We start from the raw sequence: 23,473 nt of genomic DNA, 5'->3' as shown, positions 1-23,473 counted from the left end.
CCCCACAGCTACTTCTGGAACAAAAGTAAATGCTAGCTAAATACATCAATTGATTTTAATGTCAAGGTGTAAGTGTCCTGGCAACAGTAGCCTGGGAGAGAAAAGAAATAACAAGGTTCCTGTATTTCTGCCATGTGGAAAGTCACAAACTGTTTCTCTTCACAAAATGATGGCTTAAGTTTGTTAAGATGTTTTTTCTGACACAAACTAAATGTATGATTAATAAGGTGTGAGTCTTACTCTACTGGTGACCAGACTGAAGACACCGCATGCTCAAACATAAAGTTTGCTAAAACACTGCTCTGTATCAAAGTATCATCTGTAAAGGTCCAGCAGAAATGGGTGCTCTGCACTACAAGCACAACAAAAATCCAGTAAAAACCAGTTTATTAGTTGATCATAGGAGTGTAATAAGGAGAAGGGTTAAAAATAGGCACAAGCTTCATAAACATGAAGTGATTTTTTTGTGTGAAGCTGGGACTCCACACCTCCCCGTGTCCTTTGGAAGCCCCTCCCTACCAGAGAACACAGCCATCTGCAACACTGAGCAAATATAAAAGTTTCATTCTAAACTCCTGAGCCTGCCCAAAGTTCCCAAGCTGAAAACATTTCTAATGATATAAAATTCATAACAGAGATCTCTGTTCTGGACTGATGTGCCATTGCAAAGCCCTTTGTCTGCTGCTCATAAAAAGACAGAAACCTTAATTTTGGTTCACACCAATTAGCACTTGCTTCCCAGAGCTGCCACAGAGTCCCCAGTGAATAATGACAGCCTGTGTCACACCAGCAGCACCCAGCAGCTCAGCTGAGCCTCAGACAGCCTCAAGAGGAAACACATCTCCGCAGTGAAATATCTTAATTTTGGGTTCATCTTTTTTATGTAGGGGGATACAGTATGGGTATAATGAAGGTGGTATAGAATGTAATGTTATCCCCCAATGAGTTGCAGCTGGACCAATTACTAAAGATTAGGAGCAGGCCTGATCTTAACAGGCCACACCTGTAGCCAACAAGATCAAGCAGTATGAAAGAGTGGATTGGTGGGCTCTGAAGTCAGATGGCTGCTGTAAGGATCAGGAACAGTCAGTGCTGAGAGGAGCTGCCTATGAGAAACATCAATAAGGCACAAAACTCTGGTGGTATGGAATCCTTGCACTATATAAGACAATAGAACTCTTGATATATAAGACAACATTTTTACATTGGGGCCTTAATAGTTCAACCCAATGATCTTAAAGGTCCTTCCAACCTTAATGATTCTCTGAGTCTGTGACTCTATACAGCATCTTCACAAATGAGTCCAGGTTGAAGGAGTTACTGGGTGTTGACATACATTACTTTAAAGCTTACTTAAAATAAAGGGCTTTTCACATCCAGTGTGATTGTCACATTTGGCTCACACTGAAGCACAAAGAGACCAACACTTTGAGGGATTTATGTCCCAGGTTTTTGCAGTGCTCTGTGTTTCAGCATCCTTGCAGTCCATTAGACAATTCAAACAGAAATGTCTTGTCCAGATGGAGATGAGTGCTCTCTGAGGCAGTTCTGGGAATTGTATCCAGGGGTTCTTTAGAGAGAACTTGAGCCCTATCTTTATTGATATCCTCTGTGTAATTAAGAAGCTCCAGGAGGAGAACTAGGCTGGGTGTTGTTGTGTTGTGCCCTACAAGGCAGATTTCCCCCACCACAGGCCTGGTGAGTGAAAACTCCTTCAGCAGAACCCAGGATGGGAATAAAGCCCAACATATGAAGTTCAGTTTGGGATGAAGAGATTCCCATTGCCTTTAGTTTCCCTTGCACTGCTGTTTCCATGGCAGTGTTTGGATGCTGGTGGCTTCACTTCCAACTACAGTATTTTTTCATGATTCCTATTTAAATGTGCTGCCCATGGCTGTATTATTTTTAATTGGAGTGAATCTGGCATTCCCCAGCAGTTCTTGCTGTGGCTTTACAAAGTTGCAGAGGCAGGAAGAAGGCTCACATGCTGCTGAGCTGAACTCAGCTGAACTGGACTGAAATCAATTTGTTTGCTACACAGTTTGACATTTTAACAAAACAGTGGCAAATAACAGTAATTTCATTTTTATTGTGCTAAGAATAGGAACCCAGAGAACAGAAAACGGCATCCTCACTGCACCTGAAGAGTTGAGGCAGGAGGAAGGATGAGATCCATAAGCTGATTTTGATTTTGCATATAAATGATGTTTTTTTTCCTCACTAGCATTACTGAATGCCTTTAATTAGAGAAGAGTGTTTATCATTTACATCTTGGCTTTCTGAGAAATAGCTTGTTAGAGAAATGAGAGGAAAGAAGCATGGTCTAGTTGCCGGTCAGAAAAGGCTGTGTGTCAATAGTGACCTCCAAGATAACATTTTTATTTCTGTAGGACCGTTTCCTTAGTTACACAACTTTTTTAGTAATTATATGTAATCACTGCAGTTTTACATAATAACAACACTTACACATAATGACTGCATGGGCCATGATAACTTAACTTCTACTGTATTGGCCTTTTTGCTTTCAATTGTATAATATTTAAGGAAAGAGGAGACAATATACACACCAGCAAAGAGCTGGCATTTTACCCTTAAATGAAAATTAGTTTGAACCTGTTGGAATAACAGGGATGAAATTGTTTCCAACATAATTTAGAATGATAGATTTCAAGTGATGGGAGCCACTGCTAAGCACAGGAATTGTCTTCAGTGTCTGAGCAAAGCCTAGGTACACAACAGAGAGCACCAGCTCCACGAGTTGTCCAGCTTATGTCCTCCTTTATGGGTCAGATCAGAAAAAGCACCGTAGTTTTATAGTTCAGGCATAGATGGATAGCTTAAAAAAACAAGTGCTGAGCTAAAAGATGTAAGGATGAAACTCCTGCCTGTCAGGAAAGCTGATGCTCTGGACTCCTGCAGGTCAGGAAGCTTTTTCTGCCCAGGAGCTGCTGACAGGTGCTGCAGCTCTGAATGGACATTTCCCAATGGACATTTCAGGTTTCAGAGATCAGTCAATGACCTTCCCCTGTTTGGGCAGGGTTAACAGCTCTGTACATTGCAAGGGGTTACAACAGAAGGAGCTGTGTACCTCACCAATTCTGCAGTATTTAAGGTCCTTTATATATGTATTGCCCACTCTTTTAGTTTATTGGAATGATTTTCCAGTTCTCCAGAAATTTCAGAAAAGAGACTGAACATCCAAGGAAGAAGCAGAGGCTGAGAAAATGCAAAGCACTCCTAGCATCAAGGAAAGTGGGTCCCAGCCTGGGAGGTTACTAAAAGCCCTGCAAGAGGTGGGAAGGGTTGCCTACCAAGCCCCTAAAAGTCACAGAAAAAAAGTAATGTGCTGCAAAGGTTTAGGCCAATTTATCAAATATATTCTTTCTGGATGTATAGACAGCTCCTGGATCATGAGAGAGAGTACAGCAGAACTCTGGCCTCATTAGAGGGGTGTGTGTGACTCAGATCCCACTGAAGGCTCTCATGACCTCCTGTGTGGAGTGCAGATATCCCTGAAGATCTCTCTGAGAATGTGGTAACTCAATTCCATGGCTTCAGTCCCGCTCTGAAGACAGACTGCATTTGCTAAACAGGGGAATACTTTCTCCTCCCTCAATTTTTCCTTCCAATTTACCAGCACAGCCATTTCCTCAGCCTGGCACCCACTGATAATCTCTCTTTTGGAGTGCTGTGCACCTGCCCAGCTCACAGCAGACAGAGCCACCTCCCTGGAAGGTGACAGGACATGGACAGCTTCCCCCAGGGCTGTCTGGCTGCATCAGGAGGGTTTGTGCTCCCTGGATGGGGACAGCTGCTGTGGATCAGAGCTGGCTCACATCCAGCTGGCACAAAGAAACGGGAGGAAAAGTCCTCACCACTTCTCCTGAGCCTTAATAGCGCTGTTTGAGGACCTCCAGGAACTCCATTAAGGTGAGGTAAATTGAGTTAATTATGCACATTAATCATGCTTATTAATGTAGTCCTAATGAGAATGCAGGGTCCTCCTTTTTACCTGACATTAGGCAAGCACAAAAAATCCTACTGACTAAATGGTGTGTGTGGGAGAGAGGGCATGAAAACCCTGAGATACACTAAAAAGATCTACCTGCAAAAATTGGTGGGGTTTTTTTTGGCAGGGATTTTTGTCTCTCTACATTCACATCTGATTCCTGTCACCAAAATCAAGACTTCCTGCTGTAAAAACAAAACTGGCTCTATGGGCAGAGAAGTCCTTGGCCAGAGCTGATCACCTGCATGCCAGTATAGCTCCTGTTTCCATGGCTAGGACTAGTCCAGAGAGTTACACAGAGAGCTGCGCTGGACAGGCACAGAACTGGGAGCTGGCTTCCCCTTCCTGGATGTCCACTGCCCTCAAAACTGACAGTGAGGTTTGACATTTGATTTTCTCCTGCTCTGCCCTTTTGTGAGTAGGGAAAGATGGTGGCCTGCAAGAAATACAATAGAGATTGTTTCTGGAGGAGAAATGTAAATCCATTGTCTGACCAGTTCCCTCTGAAACCAACTTTAAGCAGTTCTGGGACTGATTAAATCTCAGTCCTTGTGGAATTCCAGTGAGTTTTGACTCCCTCTGTTCTATATCCAACATTACTCCAACTAGTTTTGCATTTTTTGGAAAGTTCAGTGTGTTTCTCATACCATCTCAGGGCTCACGCACCTGCCATGACTTCTCATCACAAAAATGTTATTCTGATGGGATTCAGAACAGGTGTTTGAACTCCAGAAGTCTTCAAATAAAGTCTCAGTTGTATCTAAGGAGCACCATAAAGGACTCAGGGGAGAGGCAGGGCCAACTGTTGTGTGGTGCCTCCACAGCCAAACCACTCCAGCAGGATGTAAAGGTTTTGGTTCACCAATATGAGATTTAGCAGCCTATAAAGGAGTCCAAGCTGCCTCCCATGCAGAACCACCACACAGGCCTGGCCTTGACCAGTGTGGACTGTTGTGCTCCAGCTGAGGCCAAGTTTTGGGGTCAAGGATGACTAGGAGAGTTTAGGAGATATAAAACAAATATAGAAGTAACATAAGCTTTAAGGATAGGCCCATGAAACTGAATGAAGGTTCTTCAGGGTCCAAAAGCATTCCAATATTTAGAAGAACCAGAAGAAGAACAAAAACAATGGAGAAAGAGATTTTAGTAAGAAACACCTTAGGATGACATTTTCTTTTAAGGAGTTTAATGCCTTTGTATTTGCTCTTATCTCTATTTTCTAAGGCAACTGTTCATATGTGGTTAAAGAATGGGGAAAAAAGACCATAAAAATACCCAAGAAGTTTCCCATAACCTTTCACAAGATTAATTTTGATCTTAATTTTGATCTTAATTTGAAAATATCTCCCTCCCATAAACAGTACATCTGAAGGAATTAATCTAGATGGCATCTTCTTTTGGCAGCAGATTTGGTCATTCACTCCCAGAATTCACTCTAATATTGTAAAAAAGGATGGAGTTCAGTGCTAGGACAAAAAGGAATATAAGTAAATTAATAGTTAAATATGAATACAAAGGGTGCAGGAAATACAAAATAGTCTTTGAGAGCAGCCTAGAGCCTGAGGACTCTTGGTGAACAGGAGTGTGGTGAGCACATGGCAGAGTGCAGGTGACAGAGGTTTGGTTCTCAGTACTGCCCTCCTGTGTGACTGACAGGACATCCACCAGGACTCAGGGTTTTGTCCTGGCTGAGATTCACCACACAGAAGGAAGGATTCCTTCTCCATGCATAATGCCAGTTAATATGGTATAAACTCCTCTATCACATCAGTCAATCCTCCTTTCCTTTGCATTTCAGATGGAAATGCATCTGCCGCTGAGTGAGAACAGGAAAGAGCAACCACTGCAGGATGAAAGCAGAGGAGGGTAGGAAGGGAAAGGGAGGTGTTGCTTTGCTTTGGCCTGTGAAGCCCTGGGGACAGTCCTGTTGGAGCTGCCAGAATCTCTTGTTGCTCCATCAATTAATGTCCCTTTCTTCTCTGAGAGGTCTGGTTAGCATCATCTGCACTAAACTTCTGGATGCCTTCCCAGCTATTTCTATGAAGACAAGTCTTTATTCTATCTTGTGCTTCCCTTCTGCTCTGATAAACCCTTCCATGACCCTCCAGGATTAACTCTGCTGACTCACTCCTGTGAACAGCCAGAAAACAGGCTGGAGTGATCCCAAAATTCTCTGGGAGTATGCTTTCTGTTTGTCATTCTCAGCAGTGATGAAGAATCAACACCACCCAGTTCAAGAGTACAAATATTTATATACTGTTCTGACTGTCAGACCCCAGGTTGCCAAATATTTCATTATTTCATTAAGTATGTAGCATACAAAGCTATTCACCTCCTGATTTCCTTCAGCATCAATGTTTTAGGTAAATGGGGACTCCTCCACATCCTCATTAGGCCTCTCTGACACTAATCCAATGGCTTCTGAGCAGTGCTGTACTCCCCCTGGTTCAGGTTCATAGCCATCATTAAAAAAACACAGTAGAAGAAATTTTTCCTCTGCATCAAAGGTGAGACTAATTTCACTGGTGAGATTACAAAATAGTTAGGTGAGAGGGCACTAGGACAAACTGGAAAAGACAGAAGATAGATTGGGTGCGGTGGTACCAGTCATTGGTTTCTCTGGGTCTGGATTGAAGCTACTTGAGACAGTAATTTGTGTTTGGACTCAAGTGTTTATTATTTCTTTTCAGTAAAACAGTCTCACTACTGTGAGTTCAGCAGCTTTTCATTAGAAGACACAAAATGGCCAACAATCTCTTGTTACAAGGTCTTTTAAGACTAAACTATCCAATTAAGAACTGACACCTAGATTATTTTCCCTTTTAACCCAATAGCTGATCCCAAAGAGCCTGCAATGGGGATTTTTCTGCCTAATTTCAAAATGCCACCCAAACCCATGAAGAAGAAGGAAGAAGCATGAAGAAGAAACCCAGCACAACACCCTGTGCCCTCCATCTTGCTTCCATCCACAACATACTAAAAATCCCAAAACCTCAATTTCTCATCAAGTGATACACCTACACTGCTCTCTATAATCTATTTCACACTTTTGTGGATTCCAGTCTACCTTGAAGTCTAGGGAACTTTCTCCATCAATGAGGGTCAAAGTCAGTGCTGCCCTGAGGGTCAGGACACCCCAGAGCAGATGGAGAAATATTCCTGATGCCACGGGTTTCCACAATTGGGGAATTAGGTTGTTTTCCTACTCAGGTCTTTCTCTGTCAATGTCCCATGCTGTTCAGTGGACACTACCTACATTCCAGTGGGCCACACCTTTCCAGATGTTTCAGAGACTGTGCACATCTTCTGACTCCTCTCTCCCAGCCCTCCAGGGTACAGTCACATACATAAGTGTTGGGAAGGATGAAAGTTTGACAAGAAAGTCTCACAGATGCTTAGCAGAAAGATTTTTAAATGTAGAGTCTGAAGAAGGAGTAGAGATGGAAGCAAGTTTTGATATAGAAGAATTGCTGAGCCAGTCTTACAGGATAACCAAGAAGGCAAAGGGTGTGTTAGTTAGAAGGGTTTTTATGACTTAGAGCAAAGGATAAACCCACCTCAAACAAGAAGATGTTTTTACCAAGCAGAAAGATAGCACAGGCAAACAAGTCAGGAAAGTTGCAAGTAGAAAAAAGGTCTCAGAATTTTCCACTGCAAGAAAACTGAAAAACAACTTCTAGCTTAAACTGTAATGTACAAACTTTTAGTGATTGGAGAATAGTAACATGAATATGGTAATTATAGTAGTTATGATAAACTATTGAAAAAAGTTGAGGTTTAGATTGGTTCTACTGTGTTAAGATGCTCAGCCAAGAAAAGTCTATAATGCATTGTAACCAAAACCAAAGGGTCTCCAGGCCTGCCTGCAGCTGGGGCTGACAGCTGTAGGCACAGGCTCTGTCACCCACAACCCTGGACTGCTGTAACCTCTTGGATGGAATAAACTGCATTTTGGAGAGCCACCTGGAGTCCTGCATCATTCATTTTGGCTCTTACACATAAGGGCTTCAGGAGGGTCCCACCTCCTCCTGCAGTCCAGCTGTCTCTACCTTACCCATCCACACTCCACCATTTGGCACAGGATTGACCACTGGATTAACACCAGTAGTGGCAGAAGCCCTGCATGCATCCAGAACCTCCCAAAGTCTGAGACAAAAGGTTATAATCCCACACTCCTCATTACCTGAATTTAGCCAGATCCTTGCACTGTGTATTGCACAGTCTCCTTGCTGATATCACTTTCTGTTGTGTGTCTCTCAAGAGCTCTCCAGCTGATTAATTACTTTGTTGACACACTGAACATGGTGGCAAACTCAGATCATTATGAGAAACACGTATTTGGTTTATGTAGCCTAAAATACTCTGTGGAAATACCTCCCATTCTCCTTCCTGGATTGCCACAGGAGTTCTGTACAGCTCTGATTTAGCCCTTTGATGGCACAGGGAACTCCTGCCAGCAAGTCTAACATCTGCCTGCATTTCCATCTTTGCAGGATGTCTATCATGTCTATCATCACTTCCATGATAATTTTTTCAGGTACAAAAAGTTCACTTAGGTTTCACACACAACTCTCCTGCAAAAGCCTCTGCTGGTCAACATCTGCCAGCATTTTGGGGTAACTCTTTCTTTCCTGCCACTGACCTCATTTGTTTTGTTGTTTCCATCAAGGAACCTTCTGTGAGTGCACACTGCAGCTCTGATACCACAAACTGCATCAGATTTGTCAGCAGTTGTTTCAAATCTGTAACTCTTGGTAGCCCCAGAAACCAGCAAGCCATGAGACACCAACACTTGTGGGTCAATCTAACAAAGTGTTATGTTAAAAATCCACATGCTATAATTAGCACATGTGGTTATGATTGTGGTGATGTGGATTTTATTCTTGCTAGTTAACATTTATGCCTGGCTCATGGTCAGGGACTTTGGTCAGAATTGGAAAACAAGCCAGATCTGTGCAGGGAAGGATGTGCAATGTCCTCCCAGTCACTCAGAGCACCCTGGCTGAAGCTGCCCCAGTTTCCCTGTGCTATGGTTAACTCTGTGAATAACTCTGAGAGGGACAGAGATCTGACCTGGCCATGGAGTTTTTTCTGGTTAATCTCAGAAAGAGTCTGGTTTGTGCATAATCCAGTAGGGAATTCACATTGATAACTCACATCAATGACTTCCAGCTACAGTGTGCGCAATTTTATATGGCATTTCCATTTTCCTTTATCCCATCCCCAGTTCCATGTATGACTTCCTGTGCTGGTGCAACCCCCCAGATAACTCCATAACATAAGAAATGCTTTTTAGGCCTTGATGAACTGCACCTGGGCTCAGTTCCTCCCAAGCTTATCAGAACCACAGTACCCAGGAGCCAGTCCTGTCTAATGAGCTCCTGCTTTTTAATGAACAGCCTTGGAAAAGTATTTCTCTTGCCTGAATGATAACAACATAAGTGCAATAATATTTTTGTTATTGAACCTTCAAAGAAAGTTACCGACCCAAATTGTGGCCAGATGGCAAATTACTGTGACTAAAGCCAATTCTCTTGCAACCCCATAGCAGCAGTCCAGAGTGAGACCCTTTGACTGCAGAGAGTAGTGACTGGCAGATCCCTCTGAGTGGGGCCTCTCAGAGCCAGCAAACTCTAAAGTTAGATTAGTTAGTTTAGAGGACTGTTGTGAAAAATGCGTATTTCATGATTGGCTTTTCACAAATATTAAAATGAATATTATATGTGTTATGTTAGAAAGTTATGCTGTATTAATTTTTTTAGTAGTATGTTAAATATAGTTTTAGGTTATAACATAATGTTAAAATAAAAACTATGCTATGTAAGATATTTTTTTAAAGAGAGGACTTTCACCGAGATAGCAGCCATAGGACACCTAAATCTTTCAGAGGAGGAGAATTTATTGCCCCATTATCAGAAGAAATGAACTTCTTCCTGCCTCAATTAGCTCTGAAGATGTTGCTAGGATTAAGAGGAAGAAGTTGACACTGACCAGACAGAATTCTTTGTTTGAATGGAATTTATGCATCCTGTATGAGATGTAGGAATATGCAACAGGCTGTTGTTTTTAAGGGTTAATCCTCTGTTAACAAGTGTCCTTTTTTGGGCTTATTTTGCCCAGAAAAAGGTACCCAGACCATCGATAACTCTTTGTTTCTATTGTCTCATATTGTCCTAATCCAAATTGTCCAAATTATTATTCCTCTAATTATATTGCTAATTTTTATAACCATTTTATTGCTATTAAATTTTTAAAATTTTAAAAACAAGTGATTGGCGTTTTTCACACTGGCAAACAACACCAACAGATCCTGCACTGATCCCCACACTCCTCCAGGCTCAGTCCCCTTCCCATGTAGAAGATGCAAACTCATCCAGAGTGGAAACTTCACTGAATTCCAAGGGGATTTTTTCCCAGATACCTTGCAGATGCCCTTAGGTCTCTGTGCCTGCAAGCAGGTATGCTGTTGCCAATGGGCTGTGGATGTGGCTCTCCTGGATTTTTAAGCACTTTAAATTTATACGATGGGCATGTAAGAGAGTTACTCTTGTGGTGTAGTGAAGTCTATAAGAATCCTTCAATAAATTGCTTAACTTAAACTAATGTTGTTTAACGTTTAGGCATTAACTGTCAACCAAGACTGGGCTCGGTTTAGCAAGGGGGTCTACTCTGAACCCTTTGTATCAAGAGGAAAGTCTTCCTTATTCCTTTTTATCCTTACCCTTTCCCACCCTTATCCCTGTTTTCCCCCACTAAGGCCACTGCCCCTTGGTTAATTTTTTATTTTGGTAGTTGACAGATTGATTTTAGATTGATTTTTCTCTGTGTGAGCCTTTTCTATCTGCAAGAAATCTCCAAAGTCAGTAGTTACAGCAGCTGCACCCTAACTGTTATGATATTCAGAGCAATGTGAGTTGGTTCATCTCCATGTTTCAGAGTGCCTGGACAATAATTTTATTTTCTGGAAGGATTCTGTGAAACAACTTGCAAAACTTTTGTAGTCCAGAATCTGGTTCACAGACAATAATCAGCAATGGCATTGGAAAATTTTCCATACAGCCACCTTTTTATTTAAGCTACAGCTGAGTTTCTACAGTTTACCTCAACTCATGCAATGATTTAATCATTCTTTTGATCTCTGTGAACCCTGGTAAAAATTTATTACATTTAATTTGTGATCCTAACTTTTAAAATTAAATCAATAACACTTTGTTCAATGAGAAACTTTTAAATGCAGGCATAGCTCTGAGCTTGGGAATAGTCTAATTGACTTCAAAGGAATTAAAAGGTGCTTAAGCACCTTGCTGAATTCATAACTAATTGCATTATAACTTCAGGAACAAGCTTAGTTTAACTTGAAAGTTCAGTATAGTTTATTCAAACTTCCAGTTAGAGATGAAATGTTCAGGTCTGGATGAATAAACACAGTGGCAGATCAGAAATTGCAAATTAAAACTTGCATGAAGGAAATACCAGCTCTAGAGGTACAGGAAGAAGCTAGTTTAACACAATTTCAAAAGCTTATCCAAAAAAAAAAATTTATGTTCTTTACTTTATTCTTGCAAGCTGAAAGATTATAAGGACTGACAGTATAAAATTACAAAGATAGGAGAAATGAATGAACTACTGGAAGGGAATGAAGGGTCTATTCAAAAGAGAGTTCCTCTTGCTTTTCCCGCTGAAAAGGATTCTGTTACTTCTCATACACAGAAAATGCTCTAATTTTTCTCTTCTGCAATATTATGTGCAGAAGAAACAACCAAAAAACAGTTTTGATGGTACTTGAACAGATTTCAAGGAGTCTTGCAGTGTGCTATGAATAGAAATACATTTGTTAGCTGAGGGAGAGGAACAAGGCATTTTTTCTTTGCCAAACCCAGATAAAATGTAACCAAATTGCTGGACTGGTGAGATTATATCGTCTCCTCCTTCCTTGCTCCCAGGGACAATGGAAACTTTCTTCTAGTGTAAAAGCTTTCTCTTTTTTGGCTGAAATATTTATGAAAGATGCTGTTATTTTTTAAATCAATTAAAAAAAGAAGATTTTTATTAGAAAACTTTAAACTGTGATGTTATGATATGATTGTGCTTTTAATTCCTGTGAATGCTTAAGGAATTGACCTGGAATTGTCCCTTCAAATAAGGATTTGAAGAACCACATATTTTGGTTCAGAATACACTAATTCTCCTTGCATAGTCATTTTGAGAAATAGTAATTTAAAACAAAAGACAGATAATTAATCTAATTTCAACTGGTACGTGATCACAGGGCAGTAAGGCTTGGGCTAATTTAATCATTTTGATGAGCTTACATCCAAGATGAATATGGTTTATAAGAAAGAGCAAAACTGGGTTTCCAGCCACTCTATTGACTAAATTATTATTCACACATTATTCATCACTGCTGCAAATACACCACATCCTTCCTGTGCTGTTGAAGTCACCTGCTGTCTGAATGCAGCTATCAAAGTCATGTGTTATTATGATATATGGTGCAGTAAGCTGGAAGGTTTTCCACATAAATCAAAACAGCCAGAGATTTGCAAGTTAGCCTACTTTAAATCACAGTCCCACCTTCCAAGAAATAAAATTATAAAAATGTATTTTCACCCTCTTGAAATGTTCCTAAAAGCAACTGGAGGAAAATTGTTTTCCATTACTGAAGACAAAGCATGTGGACTGCAGAGTGAGGATGGCAGGAGGCATCTGGGAAGGGGCAGAAGTCTCTTAAAGCATCATTTTGTCATGATCAGAGCCTATCTGGGTATCCTGCAAGGGGCAGCTAAGAAAGGCCTGTTGGGCTCCTTGTGTCTCTGAGGAATCTCTTTGTGAAATCTCCTCTTGTGTAACAACCTCACCTGCTGCACACAACCTTATAGATGCTTCTTTTCTGCAGAATTGGATCCCAGCATTTTTGCTCAGGTAAGTCACAGCCAGCTGAATAAAAGGAAGGGCTATTATCCATCTGAGTGGATGGAGGTGGCATTTTCTGTGCTGTAGTAGCTTCTGTTTCCTTCTCAGGGCTAAGCAAATTACATTGTGAGACTTAACAAGCAAATTATCTAGTTAGGGTATTTATGGGGCTTCCACTAACCCATGCAAGACACCCCATGCAAGACCTTGAATTTTTCCCTTGTAAGGAAGGAATATCCTTAATCTGGTGTCAGTGGGGCACTGAGGCTCAGAGAGTGCAGCAGCCTGGGTGCTGCAGCCCTGTCTCCATCTCTCTGGGTGTCTGCAGCCCTTTCCCCATCTCTCTGGGTGTCTGCAGCAGTGCCCTGAGCTCTCTGGGTGTCTGTAGCCCTGTCCCAGCTCTCTGTGTCACCCTGGTGTGGTATTTGCTGGGTCCTCAGGACAAAGGAAGAATTGAGAATCTGACTCCATATTCTTAGAAGGCTAATTTATTATTTTATGATATTAAAAAATACTATACTAAAACTATACTAGAAAAAGGTTACAGGCAGAAGGTTACAAAGAATGAATAATGAAAACTTGTGACTGCTTCCAGAGTCCCAACACAGCTGGACAGTCATTGGTATTAAGTAAAAACAATTCACATGAAACCAATCAAACAACTACCTGTTGGATAAACAATCTCCAAACCACATTCCAAAGCAGCAAAACACAGGAGAAGCAATCAGATGATTGTTTTCATTCTTCTCTGAGGCTTCTCAGATTCCCAGGAGAAGAAATCCTGGCCAAGGGATTTTTCCAGAAAATGTGACAGTGACACCCCAGAGCTGCCCTGTGTGTGGTGGCACAGAGCAGGTCTGCCTGGGGGACAGGTTCATCTCCTAGAGTGCCCCTCACACAACAGGGCTCACACAGAATTCACATCCCAGAGGACCTGGGCAGATGACAAAAGAGCAGGATTAAGGATGAAATCCCACCTGTAATAGAAAGGCTTTGCAAAAAATGGCTTGGGGAAAAACCCAGGCAGGGTACCCAGAGTCCCTCTGGCTGGGGATGTATTTGCAGGGCTTCTGAGGAGCTCTGGGTTTGAACACTTCCCTGATTGCCCTGAACTTCTGGAGTCTCTTAAATCTTAGACTGCAATGTCCAGCCTGAGCCCCTAGAAATGGTGTGTCCCAAAGCCATATTTGAGGCCTCTCACACAAACAGTGCTGATGATTTTGTGTCATAAGCTGATAAGACTTATCAGCTGAGGCTGATGCTGAGGTCAGAACTTGGGAGTTAGAGGCTGCTTCAAGAAGGTACTGGGGGCTTCAGCCTGTCAAAAGCTGCAGAGAGTACCAAACAAGGATCAGAGACCTTCAGGACATTGCAGAATAGGAAGAGAGGCTCAATACTGAGACCAAATCACAAATAACCTGTGCAACACCACATTTTGTCCATCTGGGAGCCCACTGGTGAACATTTATCTCTCCTTGTGGGAGTTAATTTTATTTTTTTAAATTAGTTTGCTTTTTGTTTTTATCCACAACTTCCACTGTATATCTGAAAAAATGGTTTAGGACTGGTTTCATTTTTTGAAAATATCTTTTCATAAACCAACTATATTACTAAAAGGGGATAAAATGTTCTGCAAACATCCTTTGGAAACAAAGATGTGCAAAGGGTTTTATCTATTTCTTTTAAGAAGAATGGAATGAAAGGTGTGGATGGACTTTTAACCTCCTTCAGGACTGAAACACTGATGAAGCCATATGGGAACCCTACTCAATAGAATATCTGTGGATAAATGAAAGAATTCTGGTTTTGAAGCTTCTTATTCTTAACACTAAATTCCATTTCACAAGGCACACGTACATGCATCTCTAAAGCATTACCCAGAAAATCCTCTTAACACTGCAAAAGCTTTCATCTCTCTGCTTTCTGCAAAGACTAATCCATACCTACAGAAACAAGGGACCTTTTGTTCTGCTCCATTCTTAGGACATTTTTTGTTACATTTTTCCTCTGTAGAAGCATAACAGAGTAAAGGCCAATATGGACCCAAGGAAGCAAATACAAAGGCAGGCTTACATTCGGTGTGTGAATCTGGACTCCAAGGAAGATTGGGTAGGCATGAGGATATTATCCATCTGTAGTTAATACATTTCTTCCTATGATAATGTGTTTGTGGCTCTGATTATCTGCTAGGGCTGGCCCTAGAATCACAATGAAAGAATAAATTGAATCCAGAGTAATAGTGCTGTCTAAGTCACATCTATATTAATAAATTGAGAATTTCCAGGGCCAATTTCTGCTACCAAGGTGAGCAAACATAGACTGGCCCCAAATTCAGCTGAATTTCTTTCACCTTCAAAGCAAAGTGTTTGCACCACCAGTGATGCTGGGACCAGTTTCCAGCCCTGCTAACCACCCACCTGCACTGGGATTTGAGCCAGCGGCGCTTGAGCATGGGACAAAACCACCCCAGGGACCATCCTGGGCTCCCAGGAAAAAATGTCAAAATGCAGCATTCAAGGCTGCTCCTGTAACTTATGTCTCTATATCTGCTTATGCTTGGCTGCTCACCTGTGCCTGGGAAAGGTACTGGGGACAAAGTTTTGTTGTGTGTGTGACACAGACTTATTGTGCCAGCTGGGGCAGATCACTGGGAATTCTTTCTTTCCTTCTCTTCCCTTCCCTTCCCACTGCTGTTTCTTTCAGTGCAGTGTGTAAATCTCACATGGTTCTGGCTGCTGTTAGGGTTAAAGATAGTCAGGTAACCCTGAGGAAAGATTATGGGGACCACTGGTATTGAGATTAAAATGCTTCAAGCCAGTATCTTTATCAAGGATTTTTGGTGCATGTTTCTTTTTCATTTTAGTGCCCTTCCAGACAAATGGGGATTTTCCACAGCTCATTTAACAGGATGTATAATTCACTGGTGAGCTGCACACCACCCCATCTGTGCCAGCCCACAGAGCAGAAGGGCTGGGATAGCCCCCAGCTACGGAGCCCAGCTCACAGTGCAACATCATTCATCTCCTTCCCGAGCTCCTGGCTCACATGCCTGGCCTGCCAGCTGACTCACAGGCCTGCACACGTGTGCCCACTGAAACCAGAGTAAACAGGTCATCTCCAGCTCATTATAACTTTGCTTCATATGTTTGTTTTTCCTTATGGCTGATTTCTGTTTCAGATCCAGGATCTGCCTGGGGTCAGTGGTCAGTGCTCATAGAGCATCTTCCCCAGAAGATTTATGTGTGGAAATTGGTGATTGGTTTTTTTAATTGAGCTATAAAAACTTCATGAATACTTCAGCTATTTTATTCCCAGGTGTCTTTTTCCTTCATCTCTGAAATTCAGGTTGCATCCTCCCTGCTTGGGGATCACTCTTTTTTTACGTGTCTCCTCATACAGTGATGCCTTGAACCCAATCATGTTTCTTGCTGCAGCTATAAGATAAATAATATTTATATTTTACTCTTTCAGGATTTAGAATTTTATTATTTGTGATAGATTTCATACTCAGCTGTGGCTTTAATAATATCAATGTTTTAAAACTAATAAAACTTTGGAGATGGAATGATTTTGTGCATATCCTGTGTGTAACAGTCACACATATCAAATTATTTTCTTTAGAACTTAACCTTGGCTTAAATACATCCTGGATAGAGGTTGTCTCAGAAGCATGCATTCATTCCATGCAGCAGGAGCAGGAGAGAGAAGGTGCTGGCTATTTTCCCAGGTGCAAAACAAATGATGCCATAAGACTCTGCTCCCTTCCAAAGGGGCACCGCTCTTTCTTTCCTTTCAAATTACTCCCTGCTTGCTTTGACCTTCCTTAAGTGTCTCCTTTTATTGCTCTTTTTTTCTTCTATCCAGTTGGATAATCGGAGTAAAATCTGACCTCAATGATTCATCCAAGGCCACAAACAAACAGACTCTTTATGACAAACCAAAGACAAGAGCACTGATCCATGTCTCAGTCAGATGGCTGAGGTCCTTCTGCTTGCCCTGTGGCCAACTTCAGCAGCAAAATTTGGGCCAGTGCATGCTCACATACATGTCTCCAAAATCCCACAAGCACCTCTGTGTTCACATACAGGTACACAATCATTCCCCTGCTTGCTGGCACAGTGCTGCTTTCTTCAGGATAATGTTGTTGTGAAATCAAAAATAGAAACTGGAGCAGCAGAGAATTTTCCTGTTGTGTAGATCCTGGTAAACGCCCACAGAGGAACTTCCTTAGTGTGAGGGTGACCAAGCACTGGAACAGAATGCCCAGAGAAGTTGTGGAGTTTCTCCCTCACTGGAGATATTCCAGAACCATCTGGACACAATCCTATTCCATGTGCTCTGGGGTGGTCCTGCTGGAGCAGGGAGGGGGAGCCAGATGACCCCACTGTAGCTCCTTCCATCCTGGCCCATTCTGTGGCTCTGTGAAATGACCTGAGCTCATGTGTACTCACAAAGGCTGGGCCAAGTCAGGGCTGGTGAAGTTGTTGGATGCCATTTCAACAGCACCTCTTTCCTCCTCTAATGCAAGATAATTGTTGTTGTTATATTTCTAGAGTCCCAGCTCTCAGGCTGCCACAGCTCTCAGCCATCCTATCTTCTATCACGTTGGGGTCACCACTTGTTCTTATCATCTTGTTATTATCATATTTCTAGAGTCTCATACCTTCTGGGTGGTTTTCTCACAAGCAGCTCTTCACAGCAGTGTTGTTCCTGCTTCTTCATCAGGGCTCCTTCCAGGCTCTGCCTGACCAGCCAACCCACTGTTGAAAGCGAAGGGAGACGACCCATCTTGTTGTTGATCAGCATCGACTCCGATTTATTGATCAAATCAGCCACTTTATATAACAGTGTTAATTAACTTCATGCATATTGCAAAATTCAAGCTCACGATAGGTTACAGAGAAAACTCTAACCCTTCCTTTTGTTTTACAATACCTTTGGTTTGTTTATTGAAAACAGGACCAGCGTTCTCACTGTGATATGAAAAGTTCTCAAAACCTTCATAACTGTTCCCAGAGCAGCTATCTGTTCCCAGAGAGCCCAAGGATAGAATGTTTTGCCTGTTATGGGAAGACTGTCTGAGAATCTTATTGTTTATAAAGTGGTGCTTGAGAGCCTAATTATTTACAAAATCAAGCCTGGGAACTGCTGCTTTACAGCTGCCTTTTACTTTCCCATCAGCTGTATACCTTCATGGCCTCTTTCTTTAAGCCATGCTTGAACCAGGCTCTCCACAACCCACCCCCCCTTTTATCCCAGTTATCTTCATTAGCCACAGCTGCCACCCATTTAGAACAACTAGGATTGGTGTTGTAGTGTGTTCTGTTAGTTTATTTAATTAATCCCCTATTTTCTGTATCACTCCCCCATTTTCTGTAAGGGTTCTGCCCTCACCAGTTCTTCCCGCCATGGTATTGTCTGTCATTTGGTTACCTTGGTTACTCCCGCCACAGTTTATGTCGATACTCTCTGTTATATAATTTCCCCTCCCCTGTGTTTCCTTATATGTGAATTTGTTCTCCTCCCTGGGCCCAGTTAATCACTCCCCACTCCTCCTAGTTTGCCAGAATCTTCTGTGCTTAGGGAGACTTGATTGGCTGTGGCTCCGGGGCCCCTCCTTTACATTGTTTCTATTGGATTTTCTCTCATGCCCGTTATCCTAAGTCCACTCCCCTACCTTCTCCTATTGGTTCCTTGTAAACCCTCCCATGAATTCCTCCCCCCTTTATAATCCTGTTGCACCCCTTTGTTTGACATCACTCTCTGGCAGACATGTTAGATTCAACACCTGGGTGTCTGTCACTCCCTGGTTGACAATAAATCTGACAAGTCCCCAGTGAGTGTCTGGACTCTTTACTCTCGTCGGCCAGCAGCAATTCCGTCGGCTGTGAGCACAGCCCGAAGCCTTCTGACGCCGAGGGGTGCTCACACATTTGCAGCTGGGTGTTGGCGGCCCTTCTGCCAGCCGGACACCTGACTTTAAGGCCACACCTCGCTGCAGATTGGGACAAGGCCACTTATACAATACATATATTTTACTAGGACTCCTACTATAGATAATGCCTCAGGAAGAACCAAGGCCAGGCTGTCCCATCCCTCTCCTGTTTCCTACAGGGTTCCTTTCCAAAATTCTGATTCTTTAAAACAATTTCTAATTTTAGTGCTATATGTGTTATATTTGCCCAAGTTTAATATAAGAAATGACCTGACATCAGAATACATTTGGGGCTAACACAAATACAGGAATAAAGGACACTCAGGCAAATAATACAGGAATAAATGACACTCTGAGTAAAGGCAAACCTCAGTGAAGGCTGAGGATGCCCTTGTCAGGCTGCAGCCACTTCAAGGTTGTGCCCAAATTAACAGGGCAGAAGTTACAGTGCCCCAAGGCCTTAAGCAATGAGCATTTTCTGGCTTCAAAAGGACACTTGAAACACTCTGAAAAACCAAGTGGTTCACTTAAAAGATGTGGTTTGAAAGACTAATTCTCCATGCATTAGAGACAATACTTACAAGGTTTTTAGCTTTTGGCCAAGACATCTAAGAAGTTACAGATCTGGAGGAAGTGGGAGGGTAAAGCAGCACCATAGTGGGTGGCTGATTATATCCATGAATTTCTACCCCTTGCAGTGTGGATGCTTTTCCCTTAAACCATTGCAGCAAAATGTGATATATTATTGCAAAGCAGACTGACAGCTCAGTCTGAGAAGTTTTGAAAAGGGCTATTTGAAAAGCTTCATTAAAGAAATTATAGGGATGGGCTGTGAGGAGGTTCCTAAGAAAACTTTTTAAGAGATTTTGCTTTCTAATATAATTCACTATTAAAGTAAATGAGCATGAACTTTGCAAAGAAATGAGGCATTGTGTCCCATGAGATTTCGTCTACCTGTCACTATGGTCAATGAAAGAACTTTCATTAATCAAAAAAGAGAAATATTTTCATCTAATCACTGAAGGAACCTGAATACCCATCATTTTTTCACATTTGGTCTAATTCATATGTTTCTTTTCATCTGGCTTTTCATTACCTGTATGTCTCATTAATGCAGAGGAAAGAGTTTCTGTAAAAGATTGTTTTTTCTGACAAAAATTAAAGGTCTCCAGCTTGCTGAAAATATTAGGTTTCAAAATTGAGCTTCAGTGCAATCCTCTCAATAGTGTTCTCCTTATCCTCTGCATACCTGACTCAGGCACTGAGGATCTGCTCAGAGGAAATGCTCAGCATGTCCAGCTGTATCAATGGTAAGCTGTACTCTAGGCACAGGGGGTGTTTGTCTGGTATGTTCAGAAAAATGGGAATGTGGTACTTCATAAGGGATGCCCAGAGTGAATGGAGCTGCCAGGTTTTGTTATCAGCCCTCTGCAGAGCAATAGAGATGTTGAGAGCATGGATTACTGCTTTATTTCCTGGTGAGGCTGTGTGTGCAAGTGTGGTGACAAATGTCATAGAAAAGCAAAAAGAATATTGGCAAGATGGTCACTAACAAAAAATGTGGGGGAAATAACTTTTGTCAGCTTTTTCAGTGCTTTATAAAGTCACTGAAGGGATTTGTTCCAAATTAAAAATAGCATGTTAATTCATCATTGAGGACTGAGTTCACATGTGTAGAAATGAGGAGGACAAATGAAAAGAAAACAAGAAAATTAACATCCCTAAATCCTAAGCATTTGAATTTGCAGTCATAATGTTCATTCAGTGCACAATTTTGCATGTAAAAATTCTTGGATGTTATACCAATGACTTAGAAGAAAATGCGACTCACAAGAAATTACATAAGAAGAGCTGTATAGAAAATCTATTGCTAATAAAATTTTTTATTTTACATTACACTTTCTCAGACATTAGCAAGTCACTTGGATCTGCATCTCAGTGTTGACCTGTATTGAACTGTGTACATGTGTCATGAACAATGTGCTGGGACTGCTCAGGAGATTTCCAGAAGGCAAAAACTGTTACAAAATGAATTAAAACTTTTCAGACAATGAAAGAATAGACCACAATCTCAAATGCTGCTATAACAAGCAGCAAAGTACTATTTGTATGGTAGCATGAACAATGGAGCCTCAGTCTTGGGATTATAATAAAAAGGAAGAATGGTTTGTTTCCAACATGAGAGTGTTTCAAATGCACATTCCAAGAAAAGGTGGGAGAGCAAACATGTTCCTATAAGATGCTCATAGACATCACAATCCGTTCTTGAAGGTGCTGAGACGCTCTCAGAATCAGTCCTGCATTGACAACTCCCTCGAGAAAAATTGAATCACTCTTTGCTATCTAGAAAGTATAATTTAATGACAGTTTAAAAGACATGTCAGCTCTTGTCACTGTCACCCTTCCATCTGCAGGCTTTTCACTGGGAATGCAGTAAACTTCAGCTTTTTTGCCTTTTTTCCTCCTTTCCCTTCTGAGGCTATTCCAGACTTGTTCTATGTAGTTATTCTGTGCTATTCTGAATCAGAAATACTCAGCTCAGAAGCTGGGACCATGTTTGGCACTTGTATGGATTTATGTCATGTATTCCTTTCAAGCAAAGCCACAGGAATACAGGCACGGGGATGATGGTAGACAAGGAGCTGACCAGGAGCAGTTATTAGACTGTAACTTGCCATGCTGCTGCAGGAAAAGCACAACACATTGGCTCTTTGGGGATATCACTTTTCAGCCTCACCCTCTCCTCAAGCCCTTGTGCTCATGGACATGAACTTGTGGAGAGGAGTGAAACACAAACGTCCCCCTGGGCCCTGCTTGAGCTTTCTGACATACTCGAAAGTGCTAGAGGAAAAAAATATTTTAAATTTCTTCCTTGCACTATGGTTTGAAATGGGAATTGTGTATGAGATTTGAGATGTAAAGGAACCTACTGTTGAAGGCTATGACAGAGACCTGTGACTGATGATCACCATTCTTTTGGCTCTCACATTCTTTGTGGGATGAGGAATTTGGAGCTGGAACATTACCCAGCATACATGTGGGATGACCAAAGGATCCAGAGCCTGTTCAGAACATTTTTGCACTGGTGAATTGTGGGCAGGAAGGAGTTTTGAAAGGCTGCAAGGATCAAATTCACTCAAGGAAAGCCAAACAAATTTTTTAACTAACAGAAGTTAGAGCTTCCAAGAAAACCACAAAATTGCTATGGTAATGGATTAGAATGACCTCAAAACAAAAAAATGCTTATGTCATTGAGTCCTCCTTCCTATTCCAGCATGAATTTCTGCATGCAGTTCTAGAAAGACTGGGGGACTTTAATTTTGTCTGTAAAACTTGCATTTGTGGAAAGATGAATATTTCCAGTGAGTTTAGTTTGCAGCCACAAAGCACCATGAGTAACTTCATTAGAGCATGGACATTCCTCTCAAGGTTCAGCCTCATCCTGTACCTACCAATATTTCTGGCAAGCAGTGCAAAAAAAAAATAAATATATATATATATGCCCAAGGGAAAAAGAAAACAGGACAAGCATGTATAAGTTCCAGCAAACACTTTCCCAGCCACTGCCTCTTTCAGGGAGTTTAAGCCTAATGTGCTTTGTGTATTCATAATCTCTGAAGGATATTTTCCTTGTCCTTGTCCTGTCTCCCCTTAAACCCATCTAAGCTCTTTGCATCTGCACAACCCTTTAACTATTACTTGCACAGATCTACCACCCAAAACTTACCTGTTTTGAATAGCTCCTAATGTCATTTAGTGGCCCTTAATCCTTCAAATAGAAACCTATACAAACGTGCCTCATCAACCAGAGACATTTTCATGAGATTCTCAGTTGCCATCAGAAACAGAAACTACTTAAGAATTCCATAATGTTACTGTGTCCTGATGTCTCATTCTGAGCTGTTTTCTCCTTTATATGCTGTTTCACATCTTGCTGTAGAGCAGGAGAAGAAGGAAGAGAACTGCGTCCTCCTGTAACTGAGATCATGTGCTTCACTCAGTAATGTGTGTGAAGGACAGGGAGAATTTATCTCCCCCTCTTTCTTACTGTTCAGTTTACAATCAGCCTACTTGAGTCAGTAGGAGAATTCTGAAAGAGTTTCTTTCCACGATAAGTGACTCCCAAGTAGTCAGAGTTGTGGTTAAACTGCCTCCCACACACTAAAGAGCAGAAAACCAAGCAAGCAAGCAAAACTTCCCCCTGAAAATGTGGCATCTCAATGAACCAGCTATAATGCTGCCAAACACAGGGCTGTGGAGCTGGATTGAGTTGGATGCACCCTTAACTAAGCTATGGAGAGTCTCACATTCCTGGGAGGAAACTACCAGCCAGTGTTTATCTGTGTTGATTATCTGCTCTCCGTTACCATGTTATAGTTTGTTATAAAATTGTCCCAGTTTGTTAGAAAATTTCTCCATCCCTGCCATTTGCACTGGGATATCCCACTGAAAACCTTTATTAGACTGAGCTGCTCAGCTCAAGCAGAAGAAAACCACTCAGAAGGGAAACACGGAGGAACTCGTGCCTGCTCTGAAAGGATCTCTGGGAGTGAGAGCTGAAGAGGAGAGAGGTTTTTGTGCCTGCTTCCCTCCTCCTGAGTGCCCTTCCAGCCAGA

This window comes from Ammospiza nelsoni, chromosome 1, assembly GCF_027579445.1.
Source record: "Ammospiza nelsoni isolate bAmmNel1 chromosome 1, bAmmNel1.pri, whole genome shotgun sequence".
Classification (NCBI taxonomy): Eukaryota; Metazoa; Chordata; class Aves; order Passeriformes; family Passerellidae; genus Ammospiza; species Ammospiza nelsoni.
Note: the sequence above shows the minus strand (reverse complement) of the source record.